This window comes from Quercus robur, chromosome 8 (genome assembly GCF_932294415.1).
Source record: "Quercus robur chromosome 8, dhQueRobu3.1, whole genome shotgun sequence".
Lineage (NCBI taxonomy): Eukaryota > Viridiplantae > Streptophyta > Magnoliopsida > Fagales > Fagaceae > Quercus > Quercus robur.
This window is the reverse complement of record NC_065541.1, coordinates 35,510,429-35,517,794: the sequence shown is the minus strand read 5'-3', so window position 1 is coordinate 35,517,794 and position 7,366 is coordinate 35,510,429.

Here is a 7,366-nt window from a genome sequence, read left to right as displayed (position 1 = left end):
AAATTCTTTTTCATATTTCTGCTTGGTAACAATACTTGGATGTTGTATTTTCAACCTCCATCTTCTGAAGGAGAGGAAGGGGAAGAGGGAGAGGAAGAGATTCTCTTTCCTCACCATGTTGGTGGCTTTTCTAGTTCCTTCACGGAGACTTATCCCCATTTTCCGGCATGGTAGTATGATGCGATGAATCTTGATGGAATGTATAGTTCCATGCCTTTGACTAGGCCAGAGCACACCCCGGATGTTCCTTGGCCCGATTCGGTATGTTCTTGAATTTTTTAGTTCTTTGTCCTTATTTCTTCTTGGCTTGATGAATGGCTCTTAACCTGGTAGAGTTGTGTTTCAGATTGATGTTGTTCTTGTGGAAAAAAGCATGCGGATGATTGGAGGCTTGCAATCATTGGCTCGCACTCAGTCTTCCCAATATGTGCTCAATGATGCGAGTTGGATATGCCATGTTGCTTTCTGAGTGTCTTTGGATTGAACTATGCTTGATAGCGGAATTAAGATCGAATTTTGCTGACTCTTCAGGCACATCGAATGGAAACTGCTAACACTAGCAGAAGAACTTTAGAGGAAAGGATCAGGAGCCTCGAACTTGAAAATCGTCAGTACGATCCTCGCTTTTTTGCAAGTCAAGAAGGAAATACTAAAGGTGGCTCCTCTAGAGGTGGATCAAGGAGATCCTCACGCAGGCGGACTCAGAGTCCTAATGATGTATGGCTTGTATATTTCATTTTTCCTGAAAAAGAAAAGGAAGTGTTTCTTAGACAATCTTGTATTATTTCCCATGTTTAGCTCTTTGTCCTTGGAGTCACCTTGGATCATGTAGAAACTTTAACTAAGACAAGTTTAGAATTCACCTGATGATATCTTGTAATGCTAATTTAGACTTATCTAGCTTGGCTTTGCTGGAATCTGCATTTACTTGAATGAGGTGGAGCTGAATACCCCTAGTTTAAAATGAATGCATGATTTTTGGAAATCTTGGTTATGATGATTTTTTTTTTTTTTTTTGAACAAATGATGATGATTTTTTTGAAAAAAAATAATAATAATAATGGTGGTCTTTTTTTTTTTTTTTTGAAAATGAATGAGGCATGGGTGAATGTCCCCAGTTTGGAACTTAAATCCACGAGTCTTAAAAAAAACTTGATTTGATCAATTTTTGAAAACAATGATGCAAGTGATGATTTTTTGAAAACAAGTGAGTTACACACGTCAGAATGCCTTAGTTTGACCAAAAAAATCTTTTTGAGTGTCAAACAATCTTAAAAAAATGTCCAAGAGCGTGAAATTGCATGGAGTTGCATGAATGTATGATAAAGGGGTTGCGTGCCACTTAGCACAAGAAGAGTGCCATTCGGCACTTTTTGAGTGCCATTCGGCACTTTTTGAGTGCCATTCGGCACTTTAAGAGTGTCAATTGGCACTTTTAGAGTGTCAAATGGCACTTGGCCATGCCACGACGCTCATGCCATGGTGGGCCAACTCCATACACTTTTTCAATGCCTGTTTCGTGTTTTTTGAAAATTTTTTACTTCATTTGTGATCATGAAACACTTTCCTAGTCAGCTACAAACTCTCTGAAACCTATTTCAAACCTTATTAGGAATTGATGCAACTTATATAAATGAATTCTCTTGCGATAAATCTCTGCATAAAGGTTAGTAAAACATAATAATCACAGGGAAAAGTCATCCATGGCTAGCAATCAAAATTTTTCTCATTCAACAATTCATGATATCAACAGATGGGTTCGTAGCTTTGATTTCAGTACCAAAACCAATTTTACAGCCTACAAACTAGAGGGAATCAAGGCTCTAAGGAATGTCAAAATCAAGTGGGACTTCCTTCGTGCTGCTGTGAAATTCTAGGATCCCGAAGATCATGTGTTTCGGTTTAACACCATTGAACTCTATCCGACAATTGAAGAATTTTATGCTATCCTGGGCTATGATCCAAGCGAAAAATATGTAGCAGTTTCTTATGATCCCAAGCATAAGGAATCTTTGTTTAATGCTCTTAGTCTTCCTACTTTCATTACTAATAGTATGATTGAAGGTCATATGGTGAATCTTCGTGCAATTATCTCTCGGCTGATTGACAAATGCACCTATGGAGAGACTGACAATATGCAAAAAAAAACTTCAATTTGGCTTTATGCATGGTGGGAAATCTTTTGCTTTGCTCTGGAAGACGTGGTTTAATGGATGCTCGAGTCATAAGTGTTGTGAATCAAATTAAGGATGGTGATAATCCTATTTCTTTAATCTTGGCAGAAACTCTTCTAGGACTGGATGTTGTATTTCATGGTGGAGAAACTAAGAACTTCTTAAGGAGTCCTTTGACTTTGCAGATATGGCTGATGGAGTGATTGAATATGATTGCCAAGCCTACAATCGGTAATTACAGGCTTAGTAGTTTTCTTAGCAGGGCTGTAATCAAAATTGAGTGCCAAACTAAGAGTGACTGGGTGAAATTCTTAGACAACAAATCTAGTACCTCAATTCAATGGGACTATTATTGGTGGAAATGCCCACCCCCTCTACTAAGGTCTCTAGGATCAGACCATGTCTTCATTGTTAGGTTACGGGGGGTAGCTTTCTACAAGGCAAATAGACTCTTAAGGCAGTTTCAGTATGAGCAAGGAATGCCTGGTGGCAAAAGAAGAAGACCTTTTACTCCTGTGGACACAAATCCTACTTCTATAAAAAAAAAAAAAAATGCTATTGGGATTGGAGATGGCTGACTGAGTGGACCAATCTTTCATCAAGGTTCACTTTCACAGGATGACTACAGAATATTCTAACTGGTTGGTGAACAAGATTGTTGACAAGGAAGTTGAGATGGTTGCTACGAGAAAGTAGTTTCTCAAAGATATCAGTGACAAGGAAGCTGAGATGGTTGCTATGACAACTATGAATTCAAAAGAAGGGACAAGAATGATGAAGTACCTAACACAGAAGAAATCAGTGATAAACAAAAAGAGAAAAGACTAAAGACAAAGTGACTTTATTCTTTGGCTTTGAACATGTTTATTTAAAAGTTGATGTAAAAACTCTTATGTTTAGGAATTATGTAGGATTTGCAAGTTAGGGATTTTTTTTAAAGTGTAGGCTTTTGGGTTTTTTTATTTTTTTTATTATTATTATTTTTTTATGGTTTAGGTTCTTGAGGTTTGATTTGGTTTCGGGTTTGATTTAGGGTTTTGTGTAATGACATAGTTTAATGGAATGATTGGATTTTTGAAAAATTTTGGTTAATGGGCAAATGGTGGTTTTGGAAAATTGTGACCGGACCAATGCATGGTGTCCTATGTACCCCCTTGGTAAAAGGATCAGGTCATTACGTAGTTTCATTGATTTTTTTTTCCTTAACTTTTGCCTAGGCCATCCTTTCGGGTTTTCAACCTAGCAGGTTCTCTCACTTTTTTTTTTTTTTTACTCTCCTTTTGCGTAGATCACCCTTTCGGGTTTTCAACCTATCCCCCCCCCTTTTTTGCTCTAATTTTTGCCTAGACTGCCCTTTCGAGTTTTCAGCCTAGCAAGCTTTTTCTTTTTTTTAGTCAAACCTAGGAAGGGAAATAACATAATTTACAACCACTTCAGACATGGTGCTTTCTGACTACTACCTCAAACATGGTATTTCTTTAGTTGATCCATGTTAGTTGGCTCAATGAAAGGGTTTGTATCTAAGTCCATCAACCTTACTGCTCCCCTAGAGTATATCTGCATGATAATGTATGGGCCTACCTAACTTTACTTGAACTTCTCTGTTTGCATCTTGAATCGGGGCTCAGATTTCCTTCAACACTAAATCCCCCAACTTCAAATCTCTGGTTCTCACTTTCTTGTCAAAAGTTTTCCTAAGCCTCCATTGGTATCCTTGAATATTGTACAAGGCTTTGAGTCTCTTTTCATCCAACATGCACAACTGATTGTATCTGCTTTGCAACCAATCTGCTTTAGGAATTTCACTTTCTAGTACTGTCCTTAGTGAACGGACACCCACCTCAATGGGAAGGACTACTTCCATCTCATACACCAATGAATAAGGAGTAGCTCTTATGGAAGATCAAATTGATGTTCTATACCCCCAAAGTGCATAGGGTAACTGTAGGTGCCAGTCTTTGTAGTTCTTTGTGCTCTTCTTCAAGATTCGCCCTATATTTTTATTAGCAGCCTCAATTGCTCCATTGGTTTAAGGACAGTAAGGTGATGACTTGTGGTGCTGAATGTTAAACTGTCGTAGTAGCTTCTTTGTTTCTTCTTTAAAGTGTTTCCTATTATCAGAGATAATTTCATGTGGTACCCCATATCTATAGATAATATTGGTCTGGATGAATTGAACAACTTTTTTTGAATTCAGAATCTTGTATGAGGCAGCTTCTACCTATTTAGTGGAGTAATCAATGGTTACGAGTATGAATTCATGGCCATTAGATGTTGTAGGGTGAATCTTCCCAATAATATCTGTCCCTCATGTAGAGAATGGCCAGGGTGATGTCATGGTATGTAGTGGCATGGGTGGCATGTGCTTTAGATCTCTATGGACTTAACATTGATGGAATTTTCGAACATAAGCTGCACAGTCGGCTTCCTCAGTAGTCCAATAGTAACCTTGTCTCATTATCTTTCTTGACAACATGTATGCATTCATATGTGGCCCATAGCTTGACTCATGAACCTCTTCAATTATTTGCTATGCTTCCTTGGCAGTTACGTAAAGGAAATGAATTCCATTATATGATCTTCTGTAAAGCCTTTCACCACAAATAATATAATTAGTAGACAACCTCCGGATGGTTAATGATCATTCTTGTCTGCAGACTTCAGGTATGTCCCATCCTTGAGATATTGTAGGATGTTTGAATACCATTCACCTTCTTCATTCCTTTCCTCATCTACTTCTATTATCATGCAATAGGCTGGTTCTTCGTTTTGTTCCAACACTATCGGTCTAGCTTCATCTTCCTTTGGCCCATCCATTATGAATTCCATGGTTGCTAAAGCATCTGCAATTTGATTTTCCATCCTTGGCACATACTAATATTGAATCTTGTTGAATTTTGATACCCATTTCTAAAGACATTGATGATAAGACATCAGTCTTTCTTCTTTGATCTTCCACTTATTATGTATCTGAGAGATTATTAATGCTGAGTCCTCATATACCTCCAATTCTCTTACTCTAAGCTCTAGGGCTGCTTGTAGGCCTATAATGCAAGCTTCAAATTTAGTGGAGTAGTTGGTGGCAGGGAAATTGAGTTTGCCAGAAAATGGAATGTGTGTCCCTTTTTGAGAAATTAAGAGAACTTCAATTCCACTTCCATTTTGATTTGTTGCTTCATCAAAGTACATCTTCCATGATTCTACTTCAATCCCCATGATCTCTTCATCCGAAAAGTCTCCTTGGATCTCTTTAGCTTCTTCTGGTGAACAATAGGCTAGGCGATCAACAATTGCTCTCGCCTTCACAGATTTCTAAGTCATATACTTAATATCAAATTCTGACAAAAGCAAAACTCATTTAGTAGTCTTTCCATCTTGCTAAAATTTTTTCCATTAAGTACTTCAAAGGATCCATTCTTGCAATCAACAAAACCTTGTAAACAAGCATATAATGTCTAAGTTTACGGGTTGCCCATACAAGTGCTACACATGTCTTCTCAAATAGTGAATACTTCTCTTCATAAGGCAACATCTTCTTGCTGATGTAGTATATTGTATTCTCCTTTCTAGTCTCCTCTAGGTATTGAGCAAGTAGAGCCCCCATTGCTGTATCTGTAGTGGTGAGATATAACAACAATGGCTTTTCGGGTACTGGTGGGACAAGTATTGGTGGCTTCATCAGATAGTTCTTGATCTTCTCAAAGGCTTCTTGGCATTGTTCATTCCACACTGTTGGGACCTCCTTCTTGAGCAATCGAAAGATTGGTTCACTTGTCATAGTGAGTTGGGCTATGAACCTGCTAATGTACTGTATCCTCCCTAGAAATCCTCGGATCTCCTTTTCAGTTCTTGGAGGCTTCATCTCTACAATTACCTTGATTTTCTTAGGATCAACTTCCATTCCCCTCTGGCTTACCATAAACCCTAGCAATCTTCTGGATGTGACTCCGAAAGTACACTTCTTTGGATTCAATCGCAGCTTGTAGAACCAGATTCTTTCAAATAACTTCCTCAAAGCTGGCATGTGCCCTTCATGGTCTTTGAACTTCACTGTCATATCATCAACATAAACCTCTACTTTTTTGTGGATCAAATCATGCAACAAAGTGGTGACTGCTCGTTGGTAAGTAACGCCAGCATTTTTAAGGCCAAATGACATGGCCTTATAACAATATGTCCCCTAAGGTGTAATCAAGGAGGTCTTCTCCATATCTTCTGGAGCCATTTTAATTTGATTGTATCCTAAAAATCTATCCATAAATGATAACAAAGCATGACTTGCTGTGTTGTCAACCAAGACGTCAATGTGAGGCAATGGAAAGTCATCTTTCGGGCTGGCCTTATTTAGATCTTGAAAATCTACACACATTCTGACCTTTCCATCCTTCTTTGCCACCGGAACCACATTACCTAACCATTCTGGATAATTGACCACCCTCAAGAATCCTGCATTGTACTGTTTCTCAACTTCTTCCTTGATCTTGAAAGTCCACTCTGGCTTCATCCTCCTCAACTTTTGCTTAACTAGCTTCATGGTTAGATCTGTTGGAATGCAATGCTGTACTATATTTGTATCAATCCCAAGCATGTCTTCATATGACCAAGCAAAGACCTTCTTGAACTCTGTCAGTAGTGCCACTAATGCATCCTTCTCTGAAGTGGTTAAGGTATTGCCCACTTGGATCATTTTGGGCTCATCATCAGTTCCCAGGTTAATGGGTTGAGTTTCTTCTTTTATGGGTTCTAGGTATCTATGTTTTAATTCCTTATTATTAAGAGTTTCTTTATCAATTTAAGAAATAAAAACATTCAAAGCCAGCAAATAAGCAGAATCAGAAATCATATTAAAAGGGAAAGAGTTTTTAACAAACTCTACAAACTCCACATACTTAACTGGAAAACTATCACAAACAGATTTAACAGGAATAGAAACACTAGCAAAAATAGACTCAATAGGAATGGAAATAATGTTCTTGGCAGGAGTGACTAGCTCGACGGTCTTGATCTTCTTAGCAAAAGTGACTGACTTGACGTTCTTGATCTTCTTCATGGAGTCCTCCATAGGGTGGGCAGCTCCCTCTCATGCCGAATTCTTCATCTCAGTCGTGGCTTTAACAATGGCAAGTGGCTCCCAGTAAGCTCCTTCTTCCCTCAGCATCAGTACTGTGAGATCTACATCCATATAATTCGTG